General features: G+C 40.1%; 1 protein-coding gene across 1 annotated transcript in view; it reads left to right on the forward strand.

The window, feature by feature from the left end:
• The first annotated feature begins 2,416 nt into the window (after positions 1 to 2,416).
• LOC109377043 (ATP-binding cassette sub-family G member 2-like) overlaps positions 2,417 to 14,995 on the forward strand; it is a 63,491-nt gene continuing 50,912 nt past the window's right edge. The window contains exon 1 of the mRNA XM_019633260.1: positions 2,417 to 2,963. The gene's annotated coding sequence lies outside the window, so the exon portion shown is untranslated. The remainder of the gene's footprint in view (positions 2,964 to 14,995) is intronic.

The following is a 14,995-nucleotide window of genomic DNA, read 5'->3' on the forward strand; positions in this document are numbered from 1 at the left end:
TTAAGATTATGTGCTCTCTCTCAGGGTGGTTACGCCTTCAAGGGGTATTACTTTTGGCATTTCAAAGGTGTATTAACATAGATGCACAAGAACAATGGATAGGGATTGCTTTAAATACCTTTCACTAAAGATGTTATTTATAGGCCTCAAGCATGACTTACCCACTACGAACTGCCCAGTTAGGAATTTATTAGAGCATCTTTTTTATTTTTATTTTTTGTCCACATTGTCAAACAGAATTTGATGGCAATGATCAGCTTGAGAAAGTACTAGGGTGAGGTTAGGTTCTAATATAACGTTAGCTAACAAACTGAGATCAATGTAAAAAAATAAAAAAATAAAATATTTAAAAATTAGACTAAAAACAAGGCAGAAAGTTTTTTGTTGTTCGTTTTAGTGGTTTTAGCCCTATTTTGAATGAAGATATGACTAAGTATTTTCATTTATTATTAATTTTTTGAGTTCTCTGATGTTTATTAGGATTTGATCATTGGTTAGACTTTTTCCAATACTCATTACATTGATTACTTCTCTCTCCTGTCATGTATCTTTTTATATTTTCATTTTACTGACTAAAAACAAACACTGATATTTTATCAATTTATTTTACTTTTAAACAGAATTCATTTTTTAATGTAAAAGTTGTATATCTGCATTATACCATATCAAATTTAGAAAATATAAGTAGAAGATAAAGTACTATAATGTTACTACTGAGAAAACAGCTGCCAGCTAAAATAGCTTGGTTTATTTTTTGGTTTATTTTTATTTTATATAACTGCAGAATACTATAGTCAACTTACTATCATTTTTTTTAATGTACTTTTTATCAATTTTATGTGTGTTTTCTCCATTTTTATAAGTCCCTTCTTGGAACTGTCTTCAGAGTTTGCTGGAAAATTTTTCGTCTTTAAAAGTTTTATTCATTAGAGGGTGTTTTTCAATTTTGCAAGCAGTTATTAAAAGCCAGCTTTGAAGAATTTCCCCCAACCTTGGCTTAAAATGACAAATGTATTTGTATGTGGGTTTTTAAGGGTCTTAAAAATGATTCAGAAATTTAATTCCCCCCAGCTCCCAAATTTCACCGAAGTGTTTGGGTACATAATAGATATATACTTTTAAACTCACTTAAAAGTATATAGTATGGTATTTGTTTTTTCATTCAGACTTTTGTAGTTTTTTACAAAATAGTGGACAAATTTTGGTTCTTTATATTAGTAGAGAATATATACACATCAAAATATATGTATAACACGTTATAAACACATAGCAAAATCAGTATTGCTTAAACAGCAACCATGTATTTCACATAATTAGGATTTCTCAAGAGGTAAACATTGCTTTTAGCTTGACTATGTACATAGTCTTTGATGCTTTAGTCAACCAGTATTTACAAAAGCAAGTCTAAAAACTATCATCACCTACAAAAGTGATGAGCTTTAGGATACGATTTTGTTGCCATGCTGTAATGCATAGTTAAAATTATATAAAGTATAGTATTTTATTTTTAATATTCTAAAAAATTATCCATTTTCTTATCTAGGCCTTCCAGATGAGTATTATTTTCAGTATGGGGTGAAGAATTGACAATAATTCCTAGTGTTGCTTTACACAATTTATCTGATAATATGATTTTTGTTTCTAAATGCAAACCAGGAACTAGATAGATGCAAGTACTAATTTCTGAGAATAGATGCAGCAGGTGGATTTTGGCATAGTCACAGGCACTCATAAAGCCTGATTACCACCAACCCTTTTCCTAAATCTGCACAATCACTTTCCAGCTTTTCCACACCATCAATGTTTTGCACAGAAGTGTTTAACTACAGGAGTGTGAAAAAATACTTTTAACTGTTCCCAGTAATATTTTCACTCAAAAAGTATTCTTTGCACTCCTCTCTCCCCATAGATTTAGTTCCTGATTTTATTGGCCCTGGGGCGCAGGAACCTAACTTCTCAGAAGCTCCTTCAGTAGAGACCGCCTACTTGTTATCGGTGGGCAACGTTCTAAACTGAAAAAAGTCGAGGCGTCAGCGTCCTCCGGTGCTTAAGAGCACAGGCTCCCGTTCGTGACCAAATCCATCAAGGCCGGACAAGGTATTGATCAGCAGGAGTAGCGTCCTGTGATTACCAGGACTAACTAATCGCTAACTGCCCATTTTGGAAGAGCCCCGGGGAAGGGAATTTTGAGGTTGTATTTGCGTGCCCGGGAATAGTCGTGTCCGTGACCTGGGCCAGCGGGCGGGTGGCGGCCGGGTGCCGTGCGGAACTCGGTACAAGCGCTACTAGGGTCGCGGGCTCAGCCCTGGCGATTATCGCACCAGGCAGGCGGCGACACGCCTTTCGCACTTTGGCTGGTACAGACCCCCGGAGAGCTGGGGCGTGGGGGAGGGACCATTGTCCTGAGCTCTCCCCGCCGCAGCCGGGGCTGTGCACTGGGAAGCCGGTGTCCAAGCTGCCTGCGCTCGCCTCCTCACCGCCAGCCGCTCCTATTTGCAGTCCGCGGCTCCAGACCGTGACTGCGACCCTGGGCCGGCGCCTTCCGAGGCTGTTCGCTGCACGTGTGAGAGCTGGGCTCGCGAGGAGGGGTGCGCTCCATACTGTAGAGGACGGCCCAGGAAGGTCGCCCTGGGGCCGGGCTTTGTTGTGCGCGGGCTGTGTCCTACGTCAGTTACACACTGAGTACCGAGCTCGCAGGAGGGGAGAGGGAGTCCTGGTCGATCTAACAGAGATTGGAAAGACGCAGGAAGGAGGCAGCCTGGAATGGAGCCGGGAAGAGTGTGGAAAAGCTTCACGATTTAGAAAGCACAGTACAGATGCTTGATGTCATTGTGAAGTAGAAGCTGCTTCCTTAGGGAATGTTCCGAAGGTTTGGCGGACTCAAATCAGTGTTTATATACGTGGTTATTAGTGCTCAGCCTCTGAGTGCACGGACCCTGAGATCCAAGCCTTTGAATCCCTGAGTGAGTAAATGCCCTTTGGAATGTGTGTGACTTGAAAGGTCGGTGGGTATGGCGTGTACATTTGGTAGAAAATAGAAAAGTGTTCCATTGAGATGACTAGGTTTTAATTAGTCCCTCCCAGTTTTACTTGAAAGTGAATATGAAATGCAAACTGAAAATTCAGACTGCTTTTTCAGAAAACGATGCCATGGTGCAACTGATTTTGTGTGTGCTAGTGTGTGTTAAGGGCCGGTTGGTGAAACTCTTGCCTTTCTCGAAATGTGTGAAAACTAAGAGTTGATATTGGATAGTTGCAAACTTATGGAGCATGGAAGTTACTACAAGGTGGGAGAAAAGTTTGTTAATATTATTAGTACTTTAAAAGGGATTAACCAATATATTTATTCCATCTTTTTCTTATTCTCAGGACATAGTTTGTCCACAACTTTGGATGGTTTGCTGAAGCGTTATGAGCTCCCTTTTGTAATTTTTTTGTGGATAGTTTAAATACTAACTTCAAAAAAGTAACCAGCTTATTACAATCCTGATTCAAAATAACACTGAAGGCATTAGAACAAAACAGAAAAACAGAAGATCAAAAAAGTTAGATTGCAGATCTAGCAGGTAAAAAATAAAAATCCTGTAATCTTGCCTAGTTTTATTTTCTTGCCTAATTGTAGACATGTAAAAGCTCATTCCACTTTCAGAAATAAAGTAGATTCATGGTAAAAAAATGTTTATTGGTCATCTTTGTTCCAGAACTCCGGCATTCAGCAAGAGCTCCCTTAGGAAAAACATTCTTTTACATCAAGGTGGTATCAAAATACACTTATACCCAAAATCTATTTCTGCCTTTATTTTACTAAGCATCCATGAAGAAGTTTAGGCAAATGTAAGTGTTACAAACGGAAGATAAAATGCAAACAAGAGTCGAGTTACTGAGCAGGAGCATATTAGAATGGACATAGACCAACCAGAGGACCCTATATGCTAATTAAGTTGCATCCTCCAGGCATGAGGCACAATTCAATGAGGATAAAAAGGGGAAATATACCATCTCCTCCTAGAAGCTTTTCCTGGCATTTACTTCTGAGGCAAATGTCTTGTGTCACAGAAGGATGTAGAGGAGACTGAACCATGGCAGTGGGAGAGCATCCTGTGTGCCCATCTGATAGTACATGCAATGGTGCGTTTTCTAGGACTGCTTGCTGTAGTTGTAGTTTTCCTTACTCTAAGTGTCATGAAAAGCACTGGTTGGATGCTAAGACCCCATGGTCATGCATGCTGCTTTGTAATGGTTTGGGGCTTCTTTGGAGATAAATCTAGATTTTCTAGCGGGATAGGATCACCTCATATACTTCAAAATACTCTGTATTTCTCCCTGTCAAAAGTTTTTGATAGAAGTTTGGCACTCAGTCTCCCTTCTCATGATAGTACTACCCACACTATAGTTTTTTGAAGCACTGGGAGACTACTAGAAAGTGGATATTTAATTTTTGATCCACTTACTTAATTTATTTATAGAGATGGATAAAATATTCAGAGAATTGTAGCTTTGAAAGTTAGTAGTGTACTATTAAAGGGGGAGAAGGGAGGGTTGTAGATCAGTGTGTATAAAGCAAATTACTGCTCCCATCTTCATGTCAATGAATAAGTTTTTTTTTTTTTTTTAAGATTTTTATTGGGGAATTGGGGGAAGGGGAACAGTCAAGTTGCTGTTGTTTTGTTCTTCAGTCTAGTTGTGGAGGACGTTGCTTCACTGGCCCAAGTTGGCACCATCATTGCACTCTTCCTGGCCGAGGCAGATCAGTTGCTGGCTTCTGGATGGCTGCTCACTGCGGCTTGAGGGCCGCTCACGCTGGCTGCTGGCTACACATGGTAGCCCATGCAACCCACTGCCACAGGGGCTGCAGCCTACGCCATCGCCTGGCGCCTCATGGCAGCCCAGCTTCAGGTTGAGCTGTTGTTCAGCATCTTAGCTGTGGAGGGCAGTGTCACTGGCCCTCATATGTGGGATCCGAACCGGGGCCCTCTGGCGTCCCAAGCCAGTTCTTAACCATTGCGCCACTCGGCCGGCCCAAGTTTTGTTTTTGACAAGAAGGGTAGAATAAAATATTAGTAAGGTTAGAAGCCCTGTTGAACAGGGTTTGTGCACTTTGGTGATCACTAGCTCAATTCTTTTGGGCTAGTTCTTAGGCCTAGGCAGCATTAGGTAGCTGTCATATCATTGGCATTAAGTTCTTTGTTATCTGGAAGGGTAAAAGATGGAAGCCTCTAGAAAGCAGCAAGCCTGATGAACTCCCTCTGAAGCCACTTGATGTGAGTGTCTTAAAAGGAAAGAGGAAAGCCTGCCTGAGGGGTACCCAAATTTTGGATACCCTCACGCAGGAGGTCTACCCACACTGCTTCCTGCCCTACACAGCCAGACCCTGGCCTTACTCTGACCCCAGGGGTCAGGGAGAGAAGGGATAGAAAGTAGAGGGACAATAGAATCATTAAAAAGCAGAGGGTAAAACATGTATCTTATCCCTTTTCCTTAACCAGCCCATATTAGTTAGGAATACCTTGAGACAAAATTAGTAAATCCTCAGAAAAATAAAAGGAAGTGGCCATTAAGAAGAGGGGGCTGTGGGGTTGGTTGAGTGCTTACTGTGTGCAGGTATTTTTATATCCATTCTCACTTGATGCTCACACTAAACCTTCCAGGGCAGTTTAGTCTCCTATTTATGGAGGAGGAGGCTGAGAGTTCACAGGGTCACTCACAGCTGGGCCAGAAAAAACACCATATTGCAGTTGATTAAAGTTCACCATACTTTTCTTACTTTTTTTTTTATCTAGCCTGCTAATTTGTTTCACATTTTTCTTACATGTTCATACAGCTGCTCATTGTAAAGGCATGTAAGGACAAGAACAGGACGTATGAGTTGACAGGGAGTAGAGAGGCCCAGACCTAACTTGGGTCTAATAAACTCTCATTTTTTCATTTTCTACCTTGGATGAAGTCATCTCTCTGGATCATAATTTCTACATGGGACCAGAGAACATAAGTTTGGATGGGAGGGATCTATATTTTATTGAAGTCGCCCAGAAGTAAAGTATGGGTCAGTTGCAAGTGTCAGCATAGTAGTATGGAATGTTAAGTGTACTGAGAACATTTAGAGCATTTAGTATTCTTATCTTCACTGGCAATGCAAAAGCCATTCCCAATATTACCCTATGATTAATAAATACTGTTCAAGCAATCTTATTACACAGGTGTTTAGCCAGTAGAGTCATCACCTAGGAGAAGCCTAAAGTCCCTGGATCTGGTCCTGGCCTGTCAATACTATTAATAGCTCATGGCATCTTCTGTAAAGTGGAATGACTCAGCCCTAGTTGTGAGGATCAGAAGAGACCAAATAGCTTAGTATTGTTTGGAAACTTTAAAACAGTACCTATATCTACCTCTCTTTCTAGATAAACAATGTATTACAGGTATAACTTCAATATGCAATCAATATAAAACTATTAATGAGATATTTTTCCTTTGTTTATTCATACTAAGTCTTTAAAATCTGGTATCTATCTACATGTACAGCACATCTTAATCAGTCTGTCCGCATCCCAAGTGCTCAGTAGTCACATGTGGCCAGTGGCTGCCTAATTGGGTAGCACAGGTCTAGTGGCATTAATTGCCACACTGATAGAAATTGCTTTGGATGATGCCTTTTTTATCCTAAAGATAATATGCTTGTACATATGCCTCTTGCTTTTAATAACGAATAACTTGTTCCTAATACCTAACTTATTAATCAATACAGAAGGAATCAAATTGCAGGAAATACAAAAATGTAGGAAATAATATTTACCATTATTTTAGTACACTTCTGGAGAACAGTTTACAAAACATGAGCTTCCTGCTCTTCCCTCTCAGTATGATATAGGCCCTAAATCTTGGTTTTTAGGAGGAGCTCACAACTTCATGTCATTTGAATTTCAGCCAATTATAAATATGCCAGAGTAACAAGAAAGATATGTTATTCTTCGATGTGTTATTCTTAACAATACTTTTCAGAATACTGTTGGGGAGGAACAAACTTTACCCTCACAGTTCTTCTGGCTGGTCTAATAATCAAATACACATGAGACAGAATAGCAAGAGATAACAACCAAGTGTTTAATACATATGTATGGAACTCCACATACATGAGAGAGTCAGAGAGGTTCAGAGATAGAAAGGGTGCATGAGGATATAAGACATCCTGAGCCAGGAATGAGGTAAGGTGCCTTGGGGGCTTCAAAAGGTCATTGCAGGATGATAAGAAGAGCAGAACTTTAGTAAATAGAAGTTCTTTCTGCCCTATGGATAGGTCAAAAGAAGTTATCTCTGATAATCTCTTATGGGCAAGGGTTCTAATTTAAATTCTAGGTATTTGAAAGGGAGGAGGAAGGAGTTTCTCTTGAGCCTGGTGATCAGTTGCCTTTAGCTGAAAACAATCTGCAAGCCAGAGGCACATTTTGGGCTGACTCTTTCTGCACTCCCACAGTATGGATAGCTGTGACTGGGTTGTAGAGATCTTAATGAAGTTTTTTGGGTTTTTTTTCCCCCCCAAAGATTCCGTTGGGGAATTGGGGGAGGGGAACAGTGCTGGGGAATTGAGGAAGGGGAACAGACAAGTTGCTGTCCTTTTGTTCTTCAGCCTAGTTGTGGAGGACGTCGTTTCGCTGGCCCATGTTGGTATTATCATTGCGCTCTTCCTGGCTGAGGTAGTCGCTTTCTGGCCCTTGGATGGCCGCTCACGGCAGCTCACGAAAGCTCATGCCCACTGCCGGCCAGTCCCACTGCAGCCTATGCCATCTCCTGCAACTCATGGCAGCCCAGCTCCAGGTGGAGCTGTTGTTCACCATCTTAGCTGTAGAGGGTGCAGCATCACTGGCCCTTGTGTGGGATCCGAACCGGGGCCCTACTGCTCAGAGCTGGCGTCCCAAGCCAACTCCTAACCAGCGTGCCACTCGGCCAGCCCTGAAGAAGTTTTTAAGAACAGTGATGGCGTTTTAAGTCTAACATATGCTTCCATTATAAACATTGTAAAATATTGGCATTTTATTTATATTTTTGATTTTGAAAAAATTTTTAGACTTATTGAAAAGCTGCAAAAAAATAATACACAGAGTTCCTGTAACATTTTGCATAATTATAGTGCAGGTGTCAAAACTAATAAATTAGCATTGGTACAATATTATAATACTGTTAACTAAACTATATACACTCATTTAGATTTCACTGTTATTTTTTTGTTCAGGATCAGGCCTAGGATCTCAGGTTGCAGTTGACTGTTACACATCCTTAGTTCCCTCCAATCTGTGACAATTCCTCAACTTTTTGTTGTTTTTTATGACATGGACATACTTGATGAGTACTGATCAGTTATTTTGTAGAATGTCTCTCAATTAGTTCTTGATGTTTTCTCATCAAGATTGAGGTTATGCATACTTGGAAAACATATCAGAAGTAATCCTGGTGCATCATATCAGAAGTACATGATGTCTTATTACTGAGGTTAAACTTGGTTAAGGTGCTGTTTGCCGTGTTCCCAGTGGAAAGTTATCATTTTCCCCTTTGTAATTAGTAGATATCTCAGGAGAGAAACTTGGACTATGCACATATCCTGTTTCTACTTAACCGTAAATGTAAACTTAGAGTATGCAAATATTCTGTTTCTCCTTAAACTTTTATTCACTAATTTTAGCACCCAACTGTTGGTATCAGTACAGAGTTATGGATACTTATTTTATTACATGGATCATAATGTAATACTGTCCTTATTTAATTGGCAGCTCAAATCATTGCAGCTTTGGCCACTGGGAGCTCTTTCAGGTTGGCCCCTGTGCCCTTTGACATATTACCACCATTCCTCTCCCCTCACTTTTTAAAGCATTGCCTTACTTTCTGGTATCACAAATGCTCCAGGCTCATTTTGCGTTTTCCATGCCCCAACCCTGTAATCAACCAATTCTCCAAGACACTCTGGTTCCTTTTTTTTGAGAATGTTATCAGAAACCAGTATCTATGCTTTTTCTCTGTGTGCTATTGGAGTAAATTTGAGCTTTTTAAAGTTAAATAGATTTGTGACCTAGTCAAAGCATCTCTACAAAGAAGAGTAATGCCTTAAATTTCAAGCACTATAGAAGACTCAACTGTAGCTGCCAATTTGGATTCAGTCTCTTATGGGGAAGAAATGAAACTGGCAAGTTTTAGTGTTTGTAAAAGTTCCCAGTTTTCTCAAAAGATGACCCATAACTGCTTACAAAACAAACAGAATGAAGATAGGAATTTAAAATTTTTATTTATTAGGCTCTATATAAGAAAAGTTGTTGTTTTTTTAAAGCTTATTAACTCAGTTAAACTATTTCCTGATTAATGGCTGAACATCTGTGAAGGGGAGAAATGGCTAGATCTCCTATCTTTAAGATGTGCAGTTATCCTAAATATAAAGGGTGAAAGTGAGAAGCAACAGCATTTATTTGAGATGCAAAAGAATAGCTATCGTAGAGTACAGCATAGGGAATAGAGTCAATGGAATTGTAACAGCTACATAAGATGTCAGAAGGGTGGTAGATTGGGGGAGAGGGGGTTGTCACTTTGTGAGGGATGTAAATGTCTAACTAGTACATTGTTTTGTACACCTGACATTAATTTTAAAAATTATAAATAGAACTACCTTAAAAAAATAGCTATTGTGGAAGCAGTGATTTAGGCAGAAACAAATAGAGTCTGATTAGGGGGTGAAGTCAAGGGGTATTTTTGCAAAAGGGAAGGGGAATAATTATATGAATAGAAGGCAGGTGTTTTTTATGGGTGTTAATAAGCTAAGGAAGGAATTTCTATAGGTTCAGATAAGCTTATGTAATAGATGCAGGATTTTTTTGATGTGTGTGATTGTGTGTGTGCCGGGATCCTGGTCTTGTGGAACCGAAGATTGGAGAAACGGACCATAGAGGTAAAGTTGCAGAAAAGGAGTTTATTAGGAGAAAAGAATACATTTCAAAGAAGCAGAAGTGGGAAAAAAAGTAGAGAATGGCTCAAGGGCCATTATTAGAAAAGATAGTACACTCCAAAGAGTTTGGAGTGGGCCCTGAGCAGAGGCAAGGCTCAAAATGCTCAAAAGGTGCTGACTGGCCAGGACTTGGAGTTTTTATCCCTTCTTTCTCTAGAATGGGCTGCTCCTCTCTGGGTGTGGGACCACCTGATTGATCTCATCTCTTTAGAAAAGGAGTTTATTAGAAGAAAAGAGAAGTTTTGGGTGGAGAGGGGAAGTCTTTTGGGCGGTGCATTCTGTGGGACATGCAGGAATCAGAGACCCAATGCCTGCCTCTGTCTGCCTTGTTTTCCCCTTGAGAGACTTGATCCCCACAAAATCTCTATGGGCAGTTGAGGGACAAGAGATCTTTTCTTCTGTATCTGCTTCCTGCTGGGCAGGGATGTAGAGCTGTCCCTGCCTATTGGGGGATTCACGGAACTCTCACCCTAACTGATCTCAGTTGAGAGGAAGGAGTCTCGAGATCCGCCTGGAAGACCATGTTGGCTTCTTTGGTTGGGATTGGCAACCTTGCTGGGGTGTCCTCTGTATCCCCAAGGCTCCTACATGAAGAAAAATAGATTTTAATTAATAAATTTCTTAAAGAGCAGAGCTCAAAGCTATAGATGTAGGGTGGCTAAGGGTTTGGAAAGAACATTAGCCTCTAATGTTTACAATCAACAAGTATACTGGCCTGGGGAAATGTTAAAACCTGTTTAGTCTCTGGGATGGGATTATCCTAGAGTCAAGTCTGGAATGGCTTGGGGAACATTGGGAAGTCACAGATTTTAAGTAGTTATCTAAAGCAGGGGTGGGTTTAAGTAGTTATCTAAAGCTGGGGTCAGTGAGAGAGATTCTGTGATTCAGTCTAGGGGCAATCTTTAATCTAGAATTCAGAGACTGATTAGAAGAGTTATCAAAGCAAGGGGCTAAGGAACTAGGGAGGAGGAGACTTAAAAGTTGTTCAATTGGGAGGGGGGGGGAGGGAAGGAGGGGAGGGCGGCTCCTTGCTTTCCCCACATCATAATGATGCTAATTCTAAAGAATGTCTTTAATTTTCAGTCCAGTGTGCTTTCCTGTTGTCTTGCAAACAGCTGTTTGGGATACAATGCTGCCTTAGGCCAAGGTCATTTTGCCCAGTTTTAACATAAAAAGGGTTTGAGGAGTAAGAACTACAAAGCAGTTCCTCCGGGATGGCAGCTCCATTTCGAAGTTGCTCCATTTATATATTAATTTTTACATTTTTCCCTTTTGATGGAGATCTTTCCTTGAAAGCATTGCTGATGAATCACTGGAAAACAACACGGATTATTTATTAGAAGGATTGTTCTTTCTTCATTACTGGAAAGGCTCATTCCCAGTTATGTCATTTCTCATGAAGAAGGAAAATGGTTTTCTTAGGAGCCTTAGGCCACATTTGAGCAACATGGGCACCAGAACAGAGAAAGGCTTTATGTGATATTCCTTTAGAGGCAAACATCTTGTGTAATTTCTTGAGGCTTCTCATATGAAATCTCATAGGCCCTAGTGATCATCTCAAAATGCTGAGCTACCATTATCCAAAAAGTTTTATAACAGCAAAAATTTCTGTAACAACAAAATCTTAAGCCCATTTGGAGAGTAAATCTGAACCAGAAGGAAATACCTCAGGACAACTAGCTGAAGATTTCAAAGAACCATGAGGTGTCAGTGGCACTGTATTTAACCTTTTCCTTGTACCCAGATTTTATCTAGTTTCATGTGTACTTCATAAGAAGTGTTTTATTCCAAGTTCAAAAATAAGTATTAACAACAGAGCAAACCCTAGTTGTTCAGCTAGGATACGGTCAAGAGCAATTCTATTATCTAACACAACTTGTGCAAGGGAATTTAAAGCTTTCCTGGTTGACTATTGCTTTAGGGTAGCTCCAGCAAATTCCCATGAAGGTTTTTGATAAGTTTGTAATTATGTATTAGTTCATGCTAACACCTGCCCAAGGAAAAAGCATTCTTCCAAACCTTTGCTGGGGCTGACATCGCCAGACATGGAAACCCTTAACTATGTGTGCAACCAGTTGTGTTTTGACCTGGGAAGTAGGTTTAAAGATGATATCCAATGCTGAGTTATCTTTCCAGGTAGAAATTAAGGGGGAATGGAAATGATAACTATTATAGCGAGTGCTTGACCTCTCATATTATTGGGTCGTCGGGAAAGTCATGACGTATTTTTCTATGTTTTTCAATGCAAAAATGAGTCATGACTTTCCTGAAGACCCAATAATTGTGAGATAGGAAGGAACCAAAGTAAGGAAAAAATGAAAAAATGAAGGTGTAGATTACAACAGGCCTGGTCTGGAATCTTGGGTTAGCCGTCCACAACAGATGCTGTCTGCTTCACTTCCTGGTAATTAATAATTTCAAATCCTCTGTTGCTGCTCATAGATATAGTTAAGAGTAGCTGATATGGTCTTTTCTGATGTGGTTGTACAGAGCCCTTCTGAAAGTGTCTTTTCTGGATGTGGTTGTACAGAGCCCTTCTGAAAGTGTCTTTTCTAGTATACATAATTGCCTGTTTGTGAATCGTGGTGTTTAATTTCTTTGTCTCCTTTAATTCATTGGATATCAAAGCAGAGAAAGCTAAGTGCATAGATTGACCTGATAAGGCTGCAGGGGACCCTGTAAGCAAGATACCAGGGCAGTTTTGCCAAGGAGGCTCTCCTGTTTGCTTCCCTGTTAGCTGTGTACACAGTTGTTTGGAATACAGATGTTGACGTAGGAAATGTCCAACCCTGTAGAGAATTTTTATGAGTTTATTTGAACCTAACTGATGACATATGCCAGGGAGCAAGATCTCAAATGATCCAGATAATAACAGCTTTGCAGCTTTTGTAAATTTGAAATTAAGGAGGGGATGTAAGGAAGGTTGGAGAAAGCAAGGTGGGGATTGGATGACAGAATAGTTAGGATTCTGTGCTCTCTTGAGGGATAATACCCCCTTGGAGGGGTATCACTTCTGGCATTTCAATGGTGTGTTAACCTAGATGCACAAGAACAATGGACTGGACTGGCCTAAAGCCTTTCACTGAAGAAGTTATAAGCCTGGGGCGTGACTACCCACCATGACCTGCCCAGTTAGGAATTTACAGTCAGATCATCTGTGAGGTTACTTTCCATAGAACCCCTTTATTTTCATCCACACAATGCCAGATTAGGCCCAGTGCAAAAGGTTCTTTTCCCCAGTTTTAATATTCCAAAGGTTTGAGGAATCCGACATGTAAGGTAGTTCCTTTGGGGTGGCAGCTCCGGCTCCTATTTGAAGTAGCTTCTTTTATGTTATTTTTCACACAAGGTTGTGTTGTGTGTCTTTTATGAATTTATAAAATTAGTTATTTATAAAATAACTCAGGATTGAGGAAATAGACTTAAAAAAATAGTCTGGACCTGCATGGATCAATATGTTAACCACTAGGCACGTGCTAGTACTTAAATTTAAGACAATTGAAATTAAATAACATTACAAAGTCACTAGCTATATTTCAAGTGCTGAGTTTTCCACATGTTTTGTTGACTGTAAAAAAGTCAACTAGGTATTCTGACAGGAAAAGGATTTATTCAGGAGAAAGAAAGGATTGCAATCCGTTCTATGCAGCCATGGTGAGCCACATACAAGAAGAGAAAGAGGGAGAAAGTTCTATTTTAGAAGGGAAGAGATTAAGAGGACATGCTACTAGGACCAAAGAGCTCTGTTGTAACCACAGAGCTCTTCCTGTGGGGCTTTGGGGACTGACCTAGGGTGCAAGAGCTCTTCCTTTCAGGACTTCTAGGTTGCTGTCTTGGTTAAGGTCTCTGTCATCAATTTTGACAGTGTTGGGGCAGCCCGTTAGCTCAGTTGGTTAGAGCACAGTGCTCATAACACCAAGGTTTGCTGGTCTCTCCACAACTAGATTGAAACAACTGCTTGACTTGGAGCTGATGGGCCCTGGAAAAACACACTGCTCCCCAATAAAAATAAAATAAAAATTTGTTTAGACAGTGTCTAGAGGACAATGCTACTTTATTTTCCCCTGAGTGTAGTTGAAGAATGTAGAAAGAAGCATAGGTACTGACCCCCAATTATGTTTAATTACAACTCAGAATCACTTCTTTCGGCCTTATTTATAGACTTTTTTTGTGTCAGGAACCAGATTACAATCTATAAATGAAGTGATTTCTTGTGTAATTTGTGGAAATAAAGGGAGTTATTAATTTTTAACTTTGCCAAGTTATCTCTTGCTTGTGCTTCCTAATCTTTACAAATTCATAGCTTTGGGGCCCAGCCCTTGAATTTTTTTTTCTCTAACTCTGGTTTAGGGGAGAGAAAACTTTGTCTCTACACTCTTAGGTTTATGATTGGGGTCTGCAAATTAAACTGGCAAAAGACAGATTAGCAAGAGAAAACATAGATTAGATTCAATGACGTGGGAAAGGAGTTTACAGAAAAATATAAGTCAAAGGGGCTTTAGAATTTGGGGCTTAAAACCATCTTAATAGAAGAAAAAGGGGAGAAGGGCACTTATGGGAAAAGAAATGGTTTTTACAAAAGATAAATGGGCCCTTAGAATACATGAGAAATATGACAGTTTTGTGACATGTCTGTTGAGATATGGTTCCAACTTTTCTTTGTCTCTGGTGGTAAGAGTCTATTTTCCCTGGTTGCTTCAGGGGAGGAGATTTATGACAAGTCCTTTTGGGCTCTGCTTTTAGGCAGATAAGTAATTCCAGGAAGTCAGATGCCTTCAGCTGAACATAACTGTTCTGCCACAGTGGTGTATTCAACAGTCACTCCCCTTCTGACGTTGTCCAGTTTTCAGCGCCTTAACACAGCCTGTGGGTGTCTCTAAGACCTCTCCTGTGAACTGTAGACCATCCAGACCTGTGCTTCATTTCTGCTTGAATGTCTAAAAAGCACATGTTCCAAGCAGAGCTTCCTGATCGTGACCTGAAGTCAAAGTGAATCAAGCATTTCCAGGGAGGGGA

Source organism: Hipposideros armiger, unplaced genomic scaffold (genome assembly GCF_001890085.2).
Source record: "Hipposideros armiger isolate ML-2016 unplaced genomic scaffold, ASM189008v1 scaffold_1266, whole genome shotgun sequence".
Classification (NCBI taxonomy): Eukaryota; Metazoa; Chordata; class Mammalia; order Chiroptera; family Hipposideridae; genus Hipposideros; species Hipposideros armiger.